General features: G+C 37.6%; 1 long non-coding RNA gene and 1 pseudogene across 1 annotated transcript in view; both read left to right on the forward strand.

Moving 5' to 3' along the window:
• The window catches only part of LOC136793460 (uncharacterized), a 274292-nt gene that overhangs the window by 215165 nt on the left and 33918 nt on the right, over positions 1 to 25209 (forward strand). The gene's annotated exons all lie outside the window — the stretch shown is intronic.
• Positions 6276 to 7196, forward strand: LOC131748020 (olfactory receptor 10A4-like; annotated as a pseudogene).

A 25209-nucleotide genomic window follows, 5' to 3' on the forward strand; every position in this document is an offset into this window, starting at 1 on the left:
CAAACGGCAGGTCCTTCAATGGACCTCCACTGTTACTATTTCCCCCATCCCACAACTCCTTTCTCTGTGCTACATCTACATGTTATACAGAGTCCTTTTGTTGCATTTATCATGTTGCAGTTCCACTGCTTTGTTTACATGTCTGTCATTTCCACTAGTCATTGAGTTCCTAAGTCATGGATTCAGCTTCCCAGCCTTTCTTCACCTTTATATTCCCAGCATTTAGAGTACTGACTTGACACAGAGGAGGGGCCAGGCATTGTTTGTGAACTCTGTAACCAGATGGTGACGATGATGGCCTGGGATAACAGAAGAAATGGTCATATCTCCACAAGTGCTCTGTTTTGTATGATGCTTCACAAAGTCATCAGAGAAATGGGAGAGACCTCACTACCTGCTATACAAAGAGGTTTTACTACCCCAAACAACTCTTTTCTATATAGCCTGGAAAGCAGATGAACCTGCATTGACAAAACTTACTCAGGAGGCCAGATGCAATCTGTCTACCAAGGGTGGAAAGATGACAAGGTAACTGGCTTTAAAAACTACCTCTGGCAGCTTGTGTAAGAGGACTTTTAATTCGATTATAAAAACCAAACTCTAATAGTTATGCTTTTAATTAGAATGTAAAATTCATTTAAAGTTGACTGAAGGCTTTGGGGGAAGGGATTTAGATGTTTTCAGGCTGTATTTAATGATGTAAAAAAAGTAAGAGTTTCACTTCCAGTTTTAGGAGTGCATATATCTTTGAACTTAAAGACCAAACTCTCCTCAACTTCTGTGATCAGCGACATCATTAACACACTCCTCAAATATGATATTACTATGGATCATATAGATTTCTAGTTGATAAAGGGTTTCCCCTACATCATTTGAGTCCCACAGCAACTCTGTGAGGTCAGCAGCGCAGGGATTATCGCTCCCATTCAAAGTAGGAAAACCTGGGATTTAGTAAAGATAAATGACATACCAGATTGCACATGCAGCAGGAGATCCAAGTCTAGAACTTAGATTTTCTGTCACTCGTTTCAGTACTTTTCCACATTGTACCCTCTCCAAGCTATTACTTGGTGCTTTCAGCAGCCTCTGGAGGCTGGCCTAAGTGGATCGTGGCTCTGACCCATGTGACATGTCAGATACTCCAATTTCCAATTTCACACTATTAGTCAGCAGTCACTGGATGGAAGTTCAGGATGTCATGAGAATCCAACATTGATCACTCAATTAAAAAGCAAAGCTCCCCTGGGAGCCAAACTTAAAGATAATTGGTTTTCTTATTTGAACTGTATCTACCAATCCCTGCTTGCAGAAGGTTGTAGCAGTGTTTAAAACATGGATACATAGGCAAGTATCGTGCTCTTTCTAAACCCAAAGGAGATCCCTGCTGGAGCTAAAAATGATTTGGTTACAACCACCTGAAAACCAAAAGAGACTTTAGGGTGAAGTACTCTTAGTTCTTCTTTTTTGGAAGCTTGGTGGATTCCAAGGAAGTTAGGGAGAAAAGTATAATTGTGCAGATATAAAAGGAAAGGTTGGAAAGCTATGATTCTTAAGGCCCTGTCGGATCTTTTTAAAGGACATATAATATCGTGTCTGTCATGATGTTGCTGGATCTATTCCTGGTCACACGACATAATAGTGGTACAGCAAACCAGCTACATGTCTTAGCAATCCACTTTGGTTTCTGCTAAGTATTTTGGGCTCCACATATGCAGATGGAACAAGAAGACAGACTCTGAGGAAGCAAAGTGAACATCTCTACCATGGGCTCATCGTAGCCATCTAAGGATGGCTTAAGTTTCCAAACTCAAGTGGAAGGAAAAAGATGAGGTAATTATCTTGATAATCACTATCCACACCCATCTTTACCCCTTTCTCCTCTTCTAAAAGATGATTGTTCTTTCTTGTCTAAAGATAATGCCTCTACTTGTGTATTTCCCCATCCCACCCCCCCTAACCCGCCTTTCTCCATCAGTCATCCCTTTGCATGTCTTTCATATTTACTTCTCTCTGGACTTAGACTCTTTACCTAGAATCTTGATCAAGTTTCTCCTTTACTAAAAAGCAAAATCAAGAATGAACAAGAATATCTTCTCTCAGTCCTCTCTCTCTCTTCTACCTCTACTTTATTTTGGCTCTCTCTCTCCCTCTCCTTTACTTCGCCAACAGTCTTGAAATAATAACCTACATTTGTTGTTTTTACTTTTTACCTCCTTGTCTCAGTACTGTCAGGATTCTTGTCACAGCACTCCAATATTCATGGCTCCTTCTTTACTAACAATTCTGATGGCTCCTTTCCTTCCTTGGACTCTGTGATATCACTCTCTTTGTTTCTCCCACTTGAACCCATTAAAAACATTATTTTGGTATTTCTTTCTCCAAAAATGTATGTGCCCCCCCTTTTCTTCCCTCAGCCCCCTACTCATTTTGCTCAAACAATCTTTCTAAAATCAATGGCCAACATGGTCCTCAGGTAACTGGATATTTTTCCACATTATTCACTCTGCCTGAAATACCTTCTCTCTCTTCTCCTAAGAAGGTACTACTTTTGCTGGACACCCACCAGAGCTCTGAAATAGTTTACTTCATACTACCTTCCAAACCCCTTTTTCCTAAAGCAGGTTTTTTTGTTACATGTCCATCATGGAAAGCTACCTCAGTTTCTGGTATTTGTTGTTCAGCTCAGATGATGGCAATCTCCATATGACTCCTATCATCCAGTTACTAAACAAAAACTCTTGGCTCGTAATATGATTAGCATCTTGTAAATTCACACTTATATCAACATACATAAGATTAACTTTTTACCTCCAAAAAAAAGAGCCATAATTGAAATACAAATACAATGTTGTAGTATAGTAATCATCATACTCAGTTTTTGTATCTGAAAAATCAGATGAGATGAATCAAAGACCTACTCCCATATACCTCACAAGATTTGGGGGAAGATTAAAAATAATGATGGATCTGAAAGTTCTTTGAAAATCATTAAGCTCCCGACACATAAGTTACTAAACTGAAGGTAAGTCTTTCTTCAGGTACTTACATGTTACACATTAAGGGCTGGACATTGAAGAGAGACAAAAAGAAAGCAAAAAGTATAAGAGAATGCTATAATGGAAGGAGCAAGAACCTTAAAATAAGACCTGGGTGTCATTTCCTGCTCTGTTACTAACTTGATCTAGATCCTAAGAAAGACAATTTCCCTGCCTGAATTTTCTTTTTTAGTCAAAAAATTAAAGGGTTGGTCAAATGACAGTTTTAATGTCCTTTCTGTCTTTAATAAACAGCAGAAGGAAATGGGAGAGACTTAACACTTATCATATAGTCCTTCATTACAACGTTTTTTTTTTTTTTTTTTACAAATATTCCCTAACTCTCTTGCCCCTCTTTTCTTCCATTGTTTTCACTTGTCAAACTCCAAACCGATTGAAACAAACTATGCCTACTCCACTCTAGCAGCTAAACATTGCTGGTGAAGATCGTGCAGAAAGCCGTGTGGTATGCTCTCAAAAATCAAATTGCCACTCAATACTGCCTGGAAATTTTAGTGTTTCTTCTAGAAATATAGCATTCTCATTTGCATATATGACTATTTTATTATATTTCCTCTGCCCTCAAACCTCCCATATGTCTTCCTTTACCCTCACTTTTGCATGATAACATCTTCTCCTACTTCACTGAGAAAATGGAAACCATTAGAAGCAAACTCCAGCATCTTCCTAAGATTAGATGTATCAACTTAACTACAACTGCATCTATTTTCTCTAGCCTTCCTCTTGTTAAAAAGATGAAGTGGCCATGCCCTTACCAAAGGTGAACCCCTTCACTTGTGCTCTGTATCCCATCCTTTCTCACTTTAGAAAAGATTTCACTCTTAAACTTAGCTCCTCATTTACTAATGTATCATCAGAAACCCCTCTATGCTGGATCGTTCTGATCAGCATGCAAAAGGGAAAGTCAATGCTCATCTCTCTATAGTTACCACTCAACTTTTCTGTTCCTCTTCAGTCTCCACCACTTTACTGAATCTATTATCCATGTAACCAAACATAAGGGAATATTCTGTGTCTTCATCTTAACCTTATACCAGCTTTTAACACAATCAATAACTTTCTTCAAACATGGCTTCTCTTACTGTATTTCCTCCCACTTTACATCCTACCTCACTGACTCCTTTTCAATCTCCTTTTCTTACTTTTCCTTCTGTCAGGCCTAAGAGAAAGAGGGTCTTAAAGCTCAGCGTAGTACATTCTTGTGTATCCATAATCTCCCTGCAGGTCACCTTGTCCATTATTGTGGCTTTGAATATTATCCATATGCTGATGATTCCTAAATTTTTATTCTACTCCAGCCTTCTCATGTGGGCTACATACTCTCAAATCCAGCTGTCCACTTCTCCTCTCCACTCAGAATTCTCATAAACAAACATCTTAAACTTAACACCTCCATATTGAACTTTCCCCTAAACTTCCCTCCACATTATCACCATCAAAGTAAATGGAAACAGTTGCTCAAACCAGAAACCCAGGAGTTATTTTTGATAGTTCACTTTTTATCACTCCTCACATCAAATTTATTAGTAAGCCCTGGCATGTCTACCTCCAAAATGTATCTTGACCCTGTCTTCCCTCCTACTTTTTTGCAACCACTTTATTCAGGTTTACTATCATCTCTCACTTGGTCCACTGAAATCATCTCTTAACTGTCTTAATCTACCCATGAAGTTCTCACTCTTAATTCATCAATTACACAGTGTAAAAAGTGATTACAAGGTGTAAATTTGATCACAATGCTGCTTAACCTCCTCCAATGAGTTCCTACTGTATTTAACATCTACATGGCATAGCATGGCCTACAAGGACATATATGACCTGGACCTTTCCTATTTTTCTACTTTTCTCTTCTTCATCTCTGTCTCTCTGTGTCTTGTCTCTGTTTCCCTCTCTCTGTCTCTCTCTCTGTGTGTCTCTGACTCTCTCTCTCTCTCTCTTTCTCTCTCTCTCTCTCTCCAACTCCCCCTAAGCCACATATATGTATTTTTCAATTTCAGTTTTTCTAACACTCTAAATCATTCCTTGCTTAAGGCCTGTTTCCTCTGCCTAGGATACTTTCTCCCACCCCTCACTCCCAAATCTTGCATGACTATCTCCTTCCCATTTTTTTAGATCTCAATGTTTTAGGATTTTCTTGACCACACCAACCAAAGTAGCCCTCTCCTAAACACACATACATATGGCATATTCCTATTCTGAGTCCTTATTTTTTACATTCATAGTGGACAACTCAAAATTATTTTATGGGTCTCTTTACTTGTTTTTAGTCTTTCTTTCCTAGTAAAATGTTAACTCCATGAGATGTAGAGAGTACTCCTGACTTGTTAAAAAATTCGTGACTTTTTCACCATTTTATTCTAAGCACCTTTCAAAGAGTTTGGCATAGAGTAGGCACTCAATAAGTGTTGTCAAATGGATGATTGAATGTATTAAATGCCTAATATGGACCAGTGATTGTGCAAATCGTGTTACATAGAATTAATATGCTGTTCTAAAGATGAGGAAACTGTCAGATAAGTGATGTGACTTATTCAAAGGCACATGTCATTCAGTGGCAGGGCTGGAATTTGAATTCAGGTATGTCTCTATTATACCATACCATATCCCTACCATCACTAGTTCACCCTCATGTCATTATGCCTCCTCTACTGATGTATAGAGAACTTACTATTAAATAAGTTTTAAGAATTAAACATCCTTCAACATTTGAAATTCAATTCATATTATTTAATTGGTATGGAATTTCTAAAACAGAAAACAAATTTGATCATAGACTTTATACAATTTATGGGTAAGTCATTCAGAATATTCATTGCTGATGATAACACCTCTAGCAGCAGTAGAAACAACCAGAGTAAGATCTCCAAAGATAGAATATTTTCTCTCTATTTTTTCAAAAATAAATAGCAGGAAAAATGTGCATCTTCATGTGTCATAATCATAGTTTCAAGGGCCTATACATTCTATATATGAAGGGATAATTGAAGTCAAAGATGAACTTTCCAAATGGCCTCTGGGGGACTGTGATCAAATTTATTAATTAAAAATCTTGAACATCCAAAAAGAAGCCAATGATGCTTGATATGTATGATGCCTCTAAGAAGTTTCATTTTTTTCTAAAAATAGAATTTGATCAATGGTCATTCTTTATATTTCTTTTCTTTTTTTTTTTCTTTTTTCTTTTTTTAGATCCAAGTCATGGCTAGCACTGAAGAAAATATGACTCAGATTTCAGAACTTATCCTTTTGGGTTTTGGGGATCTTTATGGCCTTCAGTATCTTCTTTTTGGGGGTAATTTTGGTCATCTATGTGGTGACTCTCATGGGCAGCATTGTAATCCTAACTGTGGTTTTGGCTGATTGCTTCCTTCATTCTCCCATGTATTTCTTTCTTGACCACATTTCCTTCCTAGAGATTGGCTACACCACTACCATTGAGCCCATGATGCTAAGGACATTGCTGTCACCTCATGTGCCTATTTCCTTCACAGACTGTGTTTGCCAGTTTTATTTATTTATTTATTTTTTATTTTTGCTGCTCTGGTAGCTACAGAATGCTTCTTACTGGTTGTAATGTCTTATGATCTTTTCATAGCCATCTGTAACCCATTGCATTATTCCAGCATCATGGACCACTGGGGTTGCTTACAGCTAGCTGGCGCCTCTTGAATGGCTGGATTTCTGGCACCCATCCTTCTCATGGTCCACATTTTTCAGTTAACATTCTGTGCTGCCAGTGAGATTGACCACTTCTTCTGTGATCTGAAGCCCATCCTGAAACTGGCCTGCACTGATACTCAAGTAGCTGAGATGACCTCTTTTATATGCACCTCTTTATTTGCACTTGGTCCCTTTCTGCTAACTCTGGCTTCTTATACTGACATCATCTCCACCATTCTGAGGATTCTTTCTGTCACAGGAAAGCAGAGAGCCTTCTCTACCTGTTCCTCCCATCTTACAGTGGTCAGTCTATATTATGGGACTCTGGGCCTTGTCTATGGCTTTCCATCAGGGAGTCAGAATGACGACTTATTGAAGTTGCTTTCCCTTCTGTATACAGTACTTACCCCTGCCCTCAACCCTATTATTTACACTCTAAGGAACAGGGATGTAAAAGTAGCCCTGAGAAAATTGGTGTAATGAGGAATGTACACCTTGTGAAAGAAAGTTTGATTTTTCTAGTAGCTCTTGGTATTTTGTGAAAACCCCAACAAAGTGGAAATCTTTCTAAAGGGTCAAGAATAGCTAGTGTGAAAATGATGTGTTTTCCTTTGTCCCATCAAGTTTCTCCACATTAATGAACAGGAAGTGTATCAAACTTTCCTTTGTTAAACATTTTGTGGATACTAGGCATTATGCTTTTCTTTGCATGGATTATTGATTGTGCTAAATCCTCATAGCAGCACAGCAAGGTAGCTACTGTTATTATCCCTACTTTACAGATACCACAACTGAGTCCTTGAGATTAATTCACCTGCTCAAGACTATCCAGCCAGACAGTAATGAAACCAGGATATGAATTTGAGCTCAAGGTTTGCTTAGCACCAAATCCATGATCTTTCCACTAACTGAGGGTAGCCCAGAATCCTGAGGTGTTCAAAACAGTTGTCTTGAAACATGGAAGACATTACTGCAGATGACTTTTCTTGGGGGAGTATGAGTTAGATGTGAGGTGAGAAGCAGCAGAAACATAATGTAATGCAATCTAAAGCCAAGCCTGTTTCCTTTCTCCACCTAAAGTCTTGATAAAAATGCATGAGATAAAAATGTCATAGGATTAAAATTGGTTTCAGTTTTCCTTTCAGGATCACTTATTAAAACAAAAGATTAAAATCAACCTTACTGATTCAATAAATTAAACCACATCCAAACAATGGAATACAATACACCCATAAACAAACAAAAACAACATGAAAGAATGGGTCAGCTCTACATGTGCTGTTATGGAAAGAGCTCCGTGATATATTGTAAGGACAAAAAGCAAGGTGCAAAAAGCAGTGTCTATAGTATGGCATCATAGACTGTTCTAGAAAGATGCATATGAATTTGGTGATATCGATTACTTCTTGGTAGAAAAACTAAATGCAGGGGAAGTGTACCTTTTGAGGTGGGAATCATGTTAATAAATTACCTATTGAAAATTCATCAAACTTAACAAATCGTTGTAAATTATACAAAAGGTAAAATTGTTAAGCAGCCCACTTTCATATGTCAGTATGAAGTACTTCTAGACACTTAGGAGGCTTCTCTTCTCTCACAGGTAAGTTATAATCTCTCTAAGGGCAGGGACCTTGTCATTACTACTTCTGTATCTCCCCCACAGCACCCTAAATACCAAAAAATGTGCACAGAATAGATGTTTAATTTAACAATTGTTATTATCATCCAAGATAGGGGAACTCAACATCCAGAGAGCATAACAATTTCTAACAACTTGATGCATTCCCACTTACAGAATGGAAAACCCAAGGGGGAAAAGTACGAGCTGTGTGTCTGACTCCATAACTTTGCATATGCTGTTTCCACTTTAACCTCTGCCTCACCTCTCCTGGGTTAACTTGTTTTCATACTTCAAAGCCCAACTCAAATATCAAATGTCAAGTGTCACAAATTGCGTGAAGCATTCCCTGATTTTTCACCACCGTCTAAAGTTAGGCCTTCTTTCTTCCTGTGCTACTAAAGCACTTTGCATATATTTCTATTTTAGCATTGATCAGGTTATACAGCAATTCTTTGCATATATGTCTTTCTGGCCAGTTAATAATGAATTCCTTAAGACAAAGAATGTGTCTTATTCATTTCTGTGTCTACCACACTTTCACCTCCAGCTCTTCCCAGCACCTAGAATGGGGCCTGACAAAGAATAGGCATTCAAATAAATAAACATTTTGAAATAAATACAATTATTAAATGACTAAAGTCACACAATTAGTTAGGGAATGGGTCAGACCTCTGACATCTAGTCACTTGTTCTTCTATTATATAATGCTGCTATTTTTCCAGTTCTAAAAGTCTGAGATTTGCCTTGGTGCAAATTTAACAGTAGAATTTGTGGTGAGGACTGGGAAATCTTGAGCATTTCTTCTTAGGGTCAGAGGCAAGCATTACCTTGAGTCCTTGGAAAGGCAGCCTAAATTATTAATTAATTAATATCTTTAACACAATTGTTCAAAAGAAATAATATAAACATCTACTATGCATATAGCACATTTCTGGGCACAAAATGAGTAAGGTTCATCTGAATTTACCAAGAAAACTCTCTAGTCTAACCAGTAGAACACTACACAGTCCCAGATACACAGCTCACACCCAGTAAATGTTTGTTCAACTAAACCAAGCCAAGGGAAGATCGAGTGGCCTGAATTTCTGGGAATGGAACTGTCCTCTGTTGAGAAGATCATCAATTTCTAATACCTGTATTCTTAAACCTGGAGTCACAGGTACCGTAGGTATGTGAATTGTACGATGCATTGGGGGAAAAAAGAAATATGGTGAGAAGAACGGGGAGGGATATTTCCACCTAGGAAATTTGTCATTGCCTCCTCTACACCAGCGACCATCTGCCAATGAGAAGGCAATACATCCATGGAGAGCAGCAATTAGAGCTAATTGGGTTTCTTCTTTTTAATACCTGAGACAGGGCCCTATTGAGATCAGGTAAAGAGATCTATTAAAGGCAAGCTGTTCTCTGCATATCACTTAATTCAAAGTACTTAAGGAGGCTGATTATAAGCCATGCTCTCCAAGGATAACTGAAGCTCAAAATGGTGGTTTGTGTAAGTTTAAGGACTTGATTCTTAAACCAGAATGCAAATAAGAAATCCTTTGAGAAAAACCTGAATTAGAGTGTGAAGGCATTGCCTTAAAAAAGGGTAGATGCGGGCTTCCCTGGTGGCGCAGTGGTTGAGAGTCCGCCTGCCGATGCAGGGGACGCGGGTTCGTGCCCCGGTTCGGGAAGATCCCACGTGCCGCGGAGCGGCTGGGTCCGTGAGCCATGGCCGCTGAGCCTGCGCGTCCGGAGCCTGCGCTCCGCAATGGGAGAGGCCACAACAGTGAGAGGCCCGCGTACCACAAAAAAAAAAAAAAAAAAAAAAAAAAAAAAGGGGGTAGATGCTTTTTCACAGGCCACAGTTCAATTTAGCCTATAAGAAACCAAGCGTCTGGATAAAAGTAAAACATTCAGGTAAATATTCAGCTTTAGGGGCACTGCATGTGCAAAATTCCCAGGTGCCTGTTTGTATTTTTCACTCTCCGGAAGAATTACAGTGTTCAATCATGCTTAAAAGAATGGGCTCAGCACTCAGGCTAGCTTCTGAGTCCTGGCTCTTTGACCTTAGAGTAGTAAATTAGACTCCCTGATCTTTACATCTCTCATGTGTAAAATGAAAATACTAGTATCTAACTTACCTCACTAGACTGTTATGAGAATTAAAAGAGATAAAATATATAAAACCCTTGGCACATAAATATTAAATATGTGTTAATTATTATTTTAGTAGTTATCATTATGATGATGATCATTATTATTGGATGTCATTGGGACCTTTCCTGCTTTGATATAGTAAAGAAATATTGACCAAGGACGTATCCAAATAATTATACAGTAGTCGGACAGCTGAAAGCAGAAGCTAGAGACCAAGCTTCTGAGGTTTCTCAGTTTTGCCAGGGCCTCAACTTACCATCATCATTGCAAGCAAAATACAAGCTGGGCACCAATGTATTTCATATATTAGTTGATTAAACAGCTTCTGGAAACTTTGAATCCTGCTGTCCAACATCTGGCTTTTAATGGAAGTCCAAACAATAAGAGCAGACTGGATCTACCTTATTATTTTTGCAAGAACCATATTTCCTTTTATATTACTTAATCGCCATGTTGTCCTTAATTACTTAATCGCCATGTTGTCCTTAATTACTTAATTGCCATGTTGTCCTTCTGACAACAACGCCTAATATGAAGGGACACAAAGCGGGTGCATAATAGGAATAGGCTAATGGAAAATGGACCTATTAAACTGCAAAGAGTTGAATCCCAGCTTAATCACATACCATGATTCTTTCTGTTCTCTGGCCACATATGGGATCCTCTTTCAGTTTCTTGAATCTGTAAAAACTTTTCTTCCTCGGAATGTTTGTGTATGCTGTTTCCTTTACTTTGAATGCTCTTCCCCAAAACTTGACTTAGTTGGCTCTTTCTTATCCTCTGTACTCTCCTTAAATTGACATCAGATAGACATTGCCTGACCACCCCACCTAAATTAACTTCCCTGACAACACCATCACCTCCACCTGGTTAGGCTTCATTTCAACATCTCATCATTCTTAGCACCTAGCAAGGTTGTCATTATGTAATCATTTGTATATTTATGTTTTTCATGCCTGTCTCCCAGAACCTCTGCCTGCTCCATAGTAAGCACTCAATGCATATCTGATGAATAAATGAACAAATGCTTTTGGAATCCTCATCCTTTGGTTAGTCAATGGGTAGGTATTCAATGGTTGTGGTTTTGATAGATGAGTAGCTAGGGAGGCTTTGAAACATGTCCACAAATTCTTTGATAATCCTGCCATCAAAAGATAGGAGTGATGTTCTCTCCCTAATCTCAAAGGGCTTGCTGACAGCTCGGACCAATAGAGTACAACAAAGGCACCTGGGCACAATAGTAGCACCCAGAATATAGGGAGTGACTTCCAAGGCTGGGTCATAAAATGTGATTCCACTTTTGCCTTGTTCACTGTCAACTGGCTTTTGGCACAGTGAGATAACATGTAAGAAGTCTGACTATCCTGGGGTCACCATGCTGAGAAGAAGACCAGGTCACATGGAGAGGCCATGGAGAGGTATTCTTGTTGATAGTCCCTGGGGAGACAGAAGTGATAGCTATACAAGGCCTATAGGGTATATTCAATATCTTCAATTCTTTGACATTCCATTGAGTATGGAAAAGCCATGACAGCTTTGACCAATAGAGCATGACTGGAGCATTAACAAAGGGCGACAGTGACAACTAGCATCAGTTGTCAGATGTGTGAGAGGAGGTACCTATAGAGGATCCCACTTCCTAGCTCTCTGGCCCCCTCCAGTCATAAAGTTTTTCAGGCTGAGGGCCCAGACATTTTGAGGCACAGACAAGCCATCCCTGCTGTGACCTGTCCAAATTTCTGACCCATGGAATTCAGTAACATAATTCAATTGTTTTTTTTTCTTCCACTAGTTCTTGGAGTAGTTTGTTATGAAGCAATGGTGACTAGAATCGTGGCTATGGAATCCATGCTACTTCAGGAAGCAAAAAGTAGGTTCCGACATTTCAGCTGTATGGGAAAATGCTTCTTGACCAACAGTGAATTTTTAAAGCATGTATTATACCATTCAGTACATTGTTACACTCACGTGAAGACCTCTTTCTCGAAAGTTGCCCGGAGCCTCCTAAGCAAAGACGAGCACTTTGTCTATCCTGGGTGCTACCATTGTGTTGAGGATACTTCTCTATTAGTGCCCTTGTTAATACTTGTTGCACATGTTCTCTCTCCCCTCCTATATATTACTTTTGTCTTCCCAGTGTCTTGCACTGGGGGTTCAGTTAATACATTTTGGGTGATTAAATGAATGTTTCTAAGGATCATTTTAATCTGGTTTTGCTTTGGTCTCCTCTAAATGCCAGGTTTCACTGTGTACCAGGTCGGCACCAACCTCCCTCTAACAAAATTGGAATATAGATGAGGGTCTGAGCCATCTGTGCTGTTCTGTTTGATTTAAGGTCATCTGTGGCTTCAACATCCAGATTTCACCACTAGCATTTCATACATTCATTTCCTGCAGTCATGCTTCCTACAGAAATAAACACATGGAGGGACAGTCACAGTAATGGGGAAAGCAAAAAATAACCATTTAATAATAAATGCAACTAATAGTTAATGAAATTTTACTATGCTCTTGTCAGTGTACTAATATTTTACATACATGATCCCATGAAATCTTCACAACAACCATATGAGATGGATACTATTATGATCGTCGCTTTACAGATGAGGAATTTGAGGTTCAGAGAGGTTAAATACCAAACTTTCACTGCTAGCAAGTTGTAGCATCCTGGTCTATATGACTCTAAATCTTAGTCTATAGGCAAGTATTCCCGTCAATATGCTGGCTTCCTCTGGATTTTGTAAACCATTTCTTTTTAATGGGAAAAGAAAAGCAGCACGTGCCTGGAATTTAAAGGCATATCCGGCCTTAGCTTCATGGAATGGAAGGAGGGATGTTTCGAGAGTTAGGCTTGAGCAGGGTTTTCTTTTTAGTGTGAATCTATCCCCTTAAGGACAGCTGTGAAGATGACCACGTTAGTCATTTCGTAGGATCAGGGGCAGAGGGCAGGGTGCGTGTGTGTCCTGAATTCAACCATTTTCCCTTTCCTTGTGATCCACCCGCCCCTGGAGTTCCAGATAATGAGATTCAGAATCCATTTCTTCCCCTATGTTGCCATCACTAGCCAGGGTTTTCTCCTCCCTCCCTCCCTGAAATCCCTCGAGAGGGGGCAAAGAATACCCTCTGAGATTGACAGAGGACCACGTGAGAGAGGGCTGGCTCTTGCTGGGCACGTCAGATGAAAGGGCCCTACATGTGGCAGTCAAAGATAACTGTTGGACCAGAAGATCCCAGATTTTATCCTCTAACGATAACAAGTGCATGAAGGTGATGATTACTGCCAACTCGGTATCAGCACTGCTGATGTGGATGCAGATGATGGATATACAAGAGCTGACAAACTCAGAAAAGAAACTAAGAATTTGGTTTAACTGTGTGGAAGTAATTCTAATTACAGGCATTTATGTGAACTGTTTACAATTTATGCCTAATTGCCACCCAGCACAATAACAATTATGCATATCGTTAAATATGTCAGATTACTTTTGTTGTAAATTTTGATTATAACAGCAAACCCTATATGTGTATGCTCTGTCTTCATAATTTGTCGCTCAGATTGCTCACAACTTAGGAAAAAAAATGAGACAGAACATTGGCTAGGGGGCCAAGAGTGGGGAGGTTGCAGAGGCAGCTGCCTGGAGTTGAATATTTACTCTGGGTAGCGCACAAAGTGGGTAATCAACAAATGCATAAATCCCTGCAGCTTACCTTTACCAGAACCTTGCAGGCAGCTCCACAATCTTTTATTCATTTATTGTTGATTCTTCGGGCTTATTCATGCCCACATCATGTCTCAAACCTTTTCTGGTCTTCTTGGCCTCTCACCTTACCCCCTCCTCTCACTCTTTCTCAGTGGTAGGGATGGCCTCATCCTGGCCTTGCACAGTAAGGCTGGTTGACGCGCCCCTATTCTGCCTCCCAAATTTCTTTCAGGTTGCAATCCCCTTCTCTTTGGGTGCCTGGCTTCTGTCAAATGGTGTGTCCTTTCATCTGTGCTCCGGCACCTTCCCCTCCCACCTCCTCAAAGACTGGTTCCTGACCCCAGCGTTTCATTATGTCTTAAATCCCTTTCCTTCCTTTTTGCCATGCACATAGTAGGCATTCAGTAAATCTTTGTTGAAATTTCCTTCAGAAGCACATGGAACACATGGGACACACACACACACACACACACACACACACACACCAGTCCTTGCTATTCCGCAGCTACCACCATTTTCTCCCCTTCCTCTACTTCAAACTTGTACTTACTGTACATCTTATGTATCCAATTAAGTTAGAAATTCATTGAAAGAAAGGGGTTTCTGTGTTATTTTTCCTAATTCTTAGCAGAACTCGCAGCACTCAAAAAATGCTGAAAGATCCCCACTGATGAACCCTCACAGGCTGTTTCTTCTGTAGAGAGATGGGGATGTCTAGCACTTTCTTACCCAGTTTGATCTTGAGGAACCTGAGTAGGAGAATAAAAAGCATGTATCTTTGGTATCAGACAGACTTGAGTTCCACTGTAGGTCCTGCCACTCGGTGACTAAGAAAACGTAGGCAACTGCCTTCATCTTTCCGAGGTACAATTACCTCATCTGAAAAATGGGCATAATAGTAGTACCTATCTTATAGGGTTGTTGTGAGGATAAAATGACAAGCTGATGAAAAAGGCCTGACACACACCAGTAATGATTCTTCTCAAACAGAAACTTTCTGCTCGCCGATGATTTGTTCCTCCTCCTTTGGTAATAATAAGCCAGGATTTCAAGAACCTCAAGTCTTACTTATTATCCATATTCATCTTTTATTTTTAGCACTAGATCAGTAGTTCTCATTCTTGTGAGACCTAATACTCCCTTTAATAATAAATATTTTGTGACTCCCCCTTCACTATCATGAAATGAAGTTCATAGATAATATAACCTACCTATGTACATATTTTTTAAAAAATCAATATAGTGACTTAACTGAAATATAAATGAGAAATCCACAGAGAACCATTTACAATAAAAGATATTTATTTCAATAGAAAAATGCGAGGGCATAGCTATATCAGACAGCATAATGAAATACATGATTGCATCAACTTAAAATGAGTAAGTTTATATTAAAGAAAAGTAAGAGAATTGGTAGTCATTACATATAAGAAAAGAAAACATCAAAGACAGAGATATAGGAAAATAGCAGGATAAAAACTATTGTTGAGATAAGACAAGATTCAGATAATTATAAACAGTTTTTCTCACCTATACTATTTAGGCTCACTGGAGTATTTGAAAACTAGGTGGGATACAGGATAACTCTTCATTACATGGGATTATTCCATCCATTTCAGAACAATGAGCATTACTGGCCTCTATCCACTAAATGTCAGACCTCCCAAACATTGTAATCGCCACAATGCCCCTACAATTTCCCAAACATATTCTAGCGGACAGAATCCTTTAGTTAAAAACCAGTACTCTAGAGCATGCCCAGTAAGGAAAAGGAAAATTTGGCAAGGGTCATGGAACTTGCTTTCCTAGGATGTGGGAATGTCCATGGGTTGGAGTTCCCTGTCTTTGCAATGTTTCTGGTGACCTTCTTGGGACTGAGACACAATGTTGAGAAGCTGATAGTGATAACAACCGACTACAGCCTTTGCTCCCTTATGTGCAACTCTAGTCCTGCTTCATCCTCTTGAATGTCTGTGATCAATTTAGCACTGTCTCATTGATTCTGCACATATTTTTTGTCCCATGAAGTAATATTTTTCTTTAGACAGGCCAACTAGCCTACACATAGCAGTAGGTTGCTAACAATTAAACATTATCCAGGGGCCATAATGTCTTCGGCTATCATTTAAGTTTCTGCCACTTTCACACCCCTTCACCTCCAGTCAGTCTGACACGAAGCCTTTGACATCCAGGTAGTAAACATTTCATGGCTTATGTGTTTTCTTAATTCCATCTTGCCCATTTTTAAATGCCAAATTTTAATTTTAATCTGCTCTAATATTAAAATGTCTAAAATGTACTCTGTTTTATTAAAGTGATTGTACTGAGCATGATTATTTCTTTGATGTTCCATGGATACTGTTCAATTGAAATTGTTAATTTAATAACTATGTTTCTTACCAAAAATTTTATTATAAAAATCTTCATAATTTCCAGAGCAAAGCTGAAAATATATTCCCGTCCTAGGATCAAATGCAGGATGCCACACTGTATTTACTTTTCATAGCTCGTTAGTCTCCTCCAATCTGTGACAGTTTCTCATCTTTCCTTGTTTTTCATAACCTTGGCACTTTTAAATAGTATTGGTCAATTATTTTGTACAATGTCCCTCAATTTGGCTTTGTCTGATGTTTTCTCAAGATTAGACTGGGGTTATATGTTAATGTGAAGAATACCACGAGGCAAAGTGCCCTTCCCAGCACATCATATCAGAGGGTACATGATGTATCCACGAGATTTACCACTGGTGATGTTAACCTTGGCCTCTTGGTCAAGGTGGGGTCTTCTAGATTTTTGACTGTGAAGACTCTTCACAGTAACATAAATACTCACTACATACATACATACTCGGTTTCAATTCATAGTATTTCTAATACAAGCAAGTCACTAAGTCTCTCCCATATGTAAGTGGAGGAGGATTAAACTCTATCTCCTAGGGGGAGGAGTACCAAAGAACTTATGAATGTTTCTTAACCACAGGAAGTTATAATATTTGAGGGAGATGTAAATACCCCATTTCTCCTTAAAGTTTCATTTACTGATTTTGGCCCTCATCAGTGCATTTTACCTAGAAGTTACTGTGCCGCTCCAAGGTGATTTTCTATTTCCTGCCCTCCTTCTAGGTTTATTTATTTATTTTTTAACATCTTTATTGGAGTATAATTGCTTTACAATGGTGTGTTAGTTTCCGCTTTACAACAAAGTGAATCAGTTATACATATACATGTGTTCCCATATCTCTTCCCTCTTGCGTCTCCCTCCCTCCCACCCTCCCTATCCCACCCCTCTAGGTGGTCACAAACCACCTAGCTGATCTCCCTGTGCTATGCAGCTGCTTCCCACTAGCTCTCCACCCTATGTTTGGTAGGGTATATATGTCCATGCCACGCTCTCACTTCGTCCCAGCTTACCCTTCCCCCTCCCCGTGTCCTCAAGTTCATGCTCTAGTAGGTCTGTGTTTTATTCCCGTCCTACCCCTAGTCTCTCCATGACCTTTTTTTTCCTTAGATTCCATATATATGTGTTAGCATACGGTATTTGTTTTTCTCCTTCAGACTTACTTCACTCTGTATGACAGACTCCAGGTCCATCCACCTCACTACAAATAACTCAGTTTCATTTCTTTTTATGGCACACATATATACAATGGAATATTACTCAGCCTTCTAGGTTTATTAATTGGAATTCTTCTGTAAGAAAGATTTGCCCTTTCTTCCCCATTATTCAATTATATATTTATATCAATATGGGCTCACTTATTCTCTGAGTTAAAATACAATAATACCATTATTTAGTTTGTTGCTCCAATTTCAGTCATTGAGAACTCTTTTAGGTTGGGCCCTATATTCTTGTGACATGGCTCTATCCTTCTGGGGTTTTTTTAAGTGTTTTGTAGCACTACAAGATACTCCAGGTTCATCTTGTATTTTCCTTGCCCCAGCCCTAGAATCACCTAGATTTCTTCAAGGAGCCCTGGTTGCTTTTATTGGAGAATAGTATTTAGAATAAAAATCTGTGCCTAAAAGTGCTTGTTGCTACTGGAATATTATTGCTTCTAGTGGACAGAGCTGGGAACTCTGTGCATATACACACATATCTATATTTTATTTTATATCTATGTATCTGTGAAAATAAACAGGAATAAACATGGATTTACACCAATATCTCTTACTCTCATTCAGCATTACAGGGTTTCTTTTATTATTCCTCCTGTGGTGGGCAAACTAATGCCACCCCCTCCAAAAATGTCCACATTCTAATCCTTGAAGCCTGTGAATATGTTACCTTACACAGAATTAAGTTTGCATATGGAATAAAGGTTTCTAATCAACTGACCTTAACATACGGGGATTTTTCTGGGTTATCTGGGTGGGCCCAACAGAATTAAGAGTCCTTAAAGATGGAAGAGGGAGGCCAAAGTGGGAGCCAGAGGTAGATGTGACTATGCAAGAAAGACACGAGAGATGCAACATTTCTGGATTTGAAGATTGAGGAAAGGCACCATGAGGCAAGGAGCATGAGTGGCCTCCAGAAGCAGGAAAAGGCTAATAGGAAATAGACCAAAACCCACAGTCACCAGACTCCTTCATTTTATCCTGTTGAGACCCATGTCAGAATTCCAGCTTATGGAAGAGTAATATAAAAAAATTGAATTATTATAAACCACTTCGTTTGTGGTAATTTGTTGTAGCAGTGATAGAAAACTAATATACCCTCAGCGCTCATTTGTAACTTCTTTCTTTGCTAGAGAAACCTGGCTGTCACTATCTATAATCCACTTGCTTATTTTTTTCTGCCCTCAGTATAGTCGAAATGTAGTTTCAGAATTGCAGAATCATACCCTTGTAAGAAATATATGTACCGACAAGAGTACAGTGTTTATGTGCAGGTCCTTTTTTCGTTATCTTTAAAACAGTATCTAGACAAACCAGTTTTATAAAATAATTAAGTCAGCTCCTTTTCTCTCCTCTTCCTTCAATTAAGTTATACCATACTTGTAATAGCATTAGATTAATTTCCCAGTCTTCATTCTATCCTGGTTTCCTCAGACATCCTGGTTGATTTTTAAAAATCTACATACAATAAGACACTCTCCAAGATGTGCAGTTATATGGGTTTTAACAAATGCATAATCATGCACCCGGAACTATAGTACCACACAGAATATTTCTATCACCCTGAAAATTCCCTTGCGTGGCCTTTTTGTAGTCAACTCCTGACCCTCTCCCAGCTCCTAGAGACCATAGATCTCTTTTCTGGCCCTATAATTTTACCTTTTCCAGAATATCGTATAAATGGATTCATACACTATGCAACCCTTGTAGTCGGGCTGCTTTCACCTAGTAAAATGCATTTAAGATTCACCTATGTTGTTCCTTTTGACAGCTGAATGATATTCTAGGGTACCTCAGTTTATCCATTCACTTTTTGAAAGACATCTAGATTGTTTCAAATTTGGGGAAATAATGAATAGGGCACTTTAAAACTTTATGTACATGTTTTTGTGTGAATATACATTTTCAGTTTACTTGGATAAATATTGAAGAGGGGTTATGAGTCATATGGTGACTTTATGTTTAACTTTATAAGAAACTGTAAAACTATTTTCAGATAGAAGGTACAACTTTTGCCCATTTTTTATTTGTTTCTTTTCCTCTCATTACTGAGTTGTAGAATTTTTTATATATCCTGGATAAGTAGTATTTGTTTTGTACACATGTAGAACAAATACTATATAAGCACATATACATGCTTATATACAATATATATAATATTTTCTCCCAGTACATGACTTTTCCACTCTTAACAGTTTCTTTTGATGAGCAGCAGTTTAAAATTTTGATAGGATCTATCTTACCACTTTTATATTGTTATTGCTTTCTGCAACCTGTATAAGAAACTCTTGCCTACATACTTTGTAACAAAAGTATTTTCCCATATTTTCTTCTAAAACCTTTATGGTTTTACTTTTACAATTTGGCTTATGATCCATCTAGAATTAACTTTTATGTATGTTATGACAAAAAGTTTGAGATTCATTGTTTTTACACATGGAATTTTTGTATATGTTGTCACAAAAGGTTTGAGATTACTTTTTCATTTTTTCCCCACATGGATATATAGTTATTCTAGCACCATTTGTTAAAAGGCATATCAAAGCAAAACAAAAGTACTCCCTTTCCCCACTGGGTTGCTTGGGCACTTTTGTCAAAAATCACATGACCATGTATGTTTGGGCCTGTTTCTAGATGCTCTGTTCTATTTGAAAGATTTATTTGTCATTCCTCAGATGAGTATCACACTGTCTTGATTACTGTATTTTAATATTGTTCTTAAATCAAGTGATGTATGTTTTTCAACTGTGTTCTTTTTCAACATCGCTTTGGTCTTTCTAGGTCTTTTGAATTTTCACATTAACTTTATAATTAGTCAATTTTTATACCAAAATCTGCTGATGCATTGATTGTGGTTATATTGAACATGTAGATCAATTTGGAGAGAAACAGCTTCTTAACAAAGTCTCCTAAACCATGAACGTCATCTATTTACCCAAGTTACTTAGTATTTCTTTGATTTTTCCTAAGAGCTTTTGTAATTTTTTATTATCGGTCTTAGTAATTTTGGTGGGGGGGATACGTCTCCTTAGGCAAGGGAAACAAAAGCAAAAACAAACAAATGGGACCATATCACACTAAAAAGCTTTTGCCCAACAAAAAAAACTATTCACCCATGGATGAACACTTAGGTCATTTCCATATCTTGACTATTGTAAATAGTGCTGCTGTGAACACAGGGGTGCTTATATCTTTTCTAATTAGTGTTTTTGTTTTCTTCAGCTAAATACCTAGAAGTGGAATTGTCGGCTCATATGGTAGTTCTATTTTTATTTTTTTGAGGCGTCTCCATACTGTTTTCCATAGTGGCTGCACCAGTTTACATTCCCACCCACAGTGTACGAGGGCTCCCTTTTCTCCACATCTTCACCAACACTTGTTATTTCTTCTTCTTTTGATAATATCCATTCTGACAGGTGTGAGGTGATATGTCATTGTGGTTTTGATTTACATTTCGCTGATGATTAGTGATATTGAACACCTTTTAATGTGCTGTTGGCCATCTGTATGTCTTCTTTGGGAAAATGTCTGTTCAGATCCTCTGCCTCTTTTCTAATCAGGTTGTTTGGGTTTGTTTGTTTGTTTGTTTTTTGATGTTGAGTTGTGTGGGTTCTTTATATATTTTGGATATTAACCCCTTACTTGATAAACGATTTGCAAATATCTTCTCCCATTAACTAGGTTACCTTTTTATTGTGTTGATGTTTTCTTTCACTGTGCAGAAGCTTTTTAGTTTGATATAGTTTCATTTGTATATTTTTCCTTTTGTTTCCATCCATGGATGTAAATATTAAATATAAAACTAAAAAACTTTCAGGAAAAAAAAATAGGAGAAAATCTTCAGTATCTAGGACTAAGCAAATTGTTCTTAGACTTGACACCAACAACATGATACATAAAAGAAAAAATTAATAAGTTGGACTCTATCAAACTTTTAAAATTTGCTCTGCAAAATTTACTCTTAAGAGGATGAAAAACAAAGCACAGACTGGGAGCAACCATTTGCAAACCACATACTAAAGAACTAGTGTCTAGAATTTAAAAAGAACTCCCAAAACACAATGATTAAAAACTCAATCTAGGGACTTCCCTGTGGTGCAGTGGTTAAGAATCCACCTGCCAATGCAGGGGACACGGGTTCAAGCTCTGGTCCAGGAAGATCCTACATGCCACGGAGCAGCTAAGCCCATGCACCACAACTACTGAGCCTGCACTCTAGAGTCCACGAGCCACAACTACTGAAGCCCATGAGCCTAGAGCTTGTGTTCCACAACAAGAGAAGCCACCACAGTGAGAAGCCCATGCACTGCAACGAAGAGTAGCCCCAGCTCACCACAACTAGAGAAAGCCCGTAAGTGGCAACAAAGACCCAAAGCAGCCAAAAATAAATAAAAATAAATTTTTAAAAAACTCAATCTAATTATAAAATGTACAAAAACATGAACAGATATTTTACCAAAGAGGATATAGAGATGGCAAATAAGCATATATAAAGATGTTGAATATCATTAACAATTAGCGACCAACAAACCATGAGATACCACAACATGCCTACCAGAATTGCCAAAATACAAAATAGTGATAACACCAACTGCTGTTGAGAATGTAGAGAAACTTGATCACTCATTCACTGGCAAAAGTAATGTAAAAGTGCCTAGCAACTCTGGCAAATAAGCAGTTTCTTAGAAAACTAAACGTGCAACTCCCACACAAGCCAGCAATTGCATTTTTGGACATTTATCTCCAAGAAACAAGAAGTTAAGTTCATAGAAAAACATAAACATGAGTATTTATAGTAGCTTTAATTTATAATAGCCCCAAATTGGAAGCAATCAAGATGTTCATGGATGAACAGATAAACTGTGGTACCTCCTTACCATAGAATACTACTCACCAATAAAAAGAGAAAATTATTGAAACATGCAACAACTTAGACAAATATCCAGGGAATTATGCTGAATGAAATAAGCCAAACACAAAAGATCGTATACTGTGTAGTTCTATTTATATAACATTTTTGAATTGACAGAATTATAGAAATGGAGGACAGAACTGTAGTTGCCAGAAGTCAAGGATGCGTAAAGGGATACCGAAGTGAGTATGGCTATAAAAGAGCAACAGGAAGGATCCTTATGGAGATGGAACTGCTTTGTATCAATGTCAATATCCTGGTTTTTATACTGTTCTGTAGTTTTTCAAGATGTTACCATTAGGGAAAGTCAGTAAAGGGTAAATTGGATTTTGCCGTATTATTTCTTAGACTGTTATTATTTTAAGATAAAAAGTTTAATTTATAAATGCAATTATTTTTGTATAGTAACCTTGTGTCTTGCGACATTGCTGAATTCACCTGTTAGTTCTACTAGATATTGTGTAGATTCCTTAGGATTTTCTGTGTAAGTAATCATGACATCTTCAAATAGAGACAGTTTTGCATCTTCTTTTCCAAACATTATGCCTTTTATTTTACCTTGCCTTATTGCAATGACTAGGACTTCCAAAACAGTGTTGAATAGTAGTTGTAAAAGTAGGCATCTTTATCTTGTTCCCAATTTAATATTATGGCCAAGCAGTCAATACTTTAGCAATGAATAAGATGTTAGCTATAGATTCTTTATAGCTACACTTTATCTAATTGAGGAATTCCTTTCTACTCCTATTTATAATAAATATGTGTTTAATTTTGTCAAATGTCTACATCCATTAAAATTATAATTTCTTTTCTCCTTTGTTATCTCAATATACTGAATAACTGATTGATTTTGGAATGTTAAGTGAACCTTGCATTCTTGGGATAAACCGTACTTGTCATGCTATATTATCCTCTTTATATATTGCTGGATTTGACTGCTAATATTTTGTTAAAGAGTTTTGTATGTATATTCATGGGGGGTATTTATTTGTACTTCTCATTTATTTATAATGTCTTTGCAGGTTTTGATATTAGAGTTAAAACCACATAAAATGAGTTTGGATGTGTGCCTTCTTCCTCAATTATGCAAAAGTGTTTGTATAAATATCATTCCTTAATGTTTTGATAGGAGTCACAATGAAACCATCTGGCCCTGGAGTTTCTCTGTAGAAAGATTTTTTATATTTCAATTTTAGAAATAGATTTAAGGATATTCAAATTTTCTTCTATCAGTTTAAACGTCAGTCAGTTTTGATAAGTTCTGTCTTGAAGGAACCTGCCAAATTTACTGGCATAAAGTTACTCATAACATCCTCTTGTTATCTTTATTTTCACAGTTTTATTGAGATTTAATTTACACACCATAAGATTCACCCAGTGTATATGTAACAACTCAATTATTTCATTAGATTTATAGAGCTGTGCTCCCATCATGACAATTCAGTTTTAGAATACTTTCATCCCCTTAAAAAGTTCCCTTGTGTCCACTTACAGTTAATCCTAGCTCTCCTATATAATCCTAGGATTATATTTATTCCTAACTTTAGACAACCACGGATCAGTTTTCTGTCTCTAAAAATTTACCTTTCCACTAAGTATTTCACCTGAATGGAATCATACGTATATAGCTTTTGTGTATTGCTTGTTTCATTTAGCATAATGTTGTTGAAGTTCATCCATGTTATAACACATATCAGTAGTTCATTGTTTAAATTGCCAAAAGGCATTCCACTGTGTGGATAAACTACATTATTTTTACCTATTCACCAGTCAACAGATACTTGTAATATTATAAGTTTTGAGCTATTATGAACAATGTTGCTATGCTGTATATCTCTTTGAGCATGTTTTTATTTCTCTTGGGTAGATTTTTATGAGTGGAAATGTTCAATCACACTATAAGTTTAAGCTGAATGTAAAAGAAACTGCCACACTGTTTTACAAAGTGTGCGTGTGCTATTTTGTATTCCCATCAGCAGTGTATAAAGACTCCAATTTATCCATATCCATACCAACACTTGGTGTAGTCTTTCTTCTGCATAGTATACATTCTAGAGGATGTGTGGTATTTTATCATGGTTTCATTTTGTATTTCCATAATGACTAATGATATTTACCATTTTCTCATGTGCTTATTAGCCATTTGTTTATTTTCTTTAGGAAAATGTCTATCTAAATCATTTTCCATATCTTTAATTGGGTGCTTTATCTTCTTACTATTGAGTTTTAATTTTTCTTCATATATTCTGGATAAAAATGCTATAGTGGATGTATGATTTGCAAATATTTTCCTCCAGTCCAGACTTGGCTTTTCATTTTCCTAATGTATTTTGAAGCTCAAATGTCAAGTTTCATGAAATCCAATTTATAAATTATTTTCTCAATTATGGATCATGTCTTTGGTGTTGTATCTAAGAAATCTTGGCCTGGCCCAAGACTATAAAGATTTTCTCTTACATTTTTTTCTATAAGTATTGCAGGTTTAGGTTTTAAATTTAGGTCT

This window comes from Kogia breviceps, chromosome X (genome assembly GCF_026419965.1).
Source record: "Kogia breviceps isolate mKogBre1 chromosome X, mKogBre1 haplotype 1, whole genome shotgun sequence".
In the NCBI taxonomy this organism is placed as follows: domain Eukaryota; kingdom Metazoa; phylum Chordata; class Mammalia; order Artiodactyla; family Physeteridae; genus Kogia; species Kogia breviceps.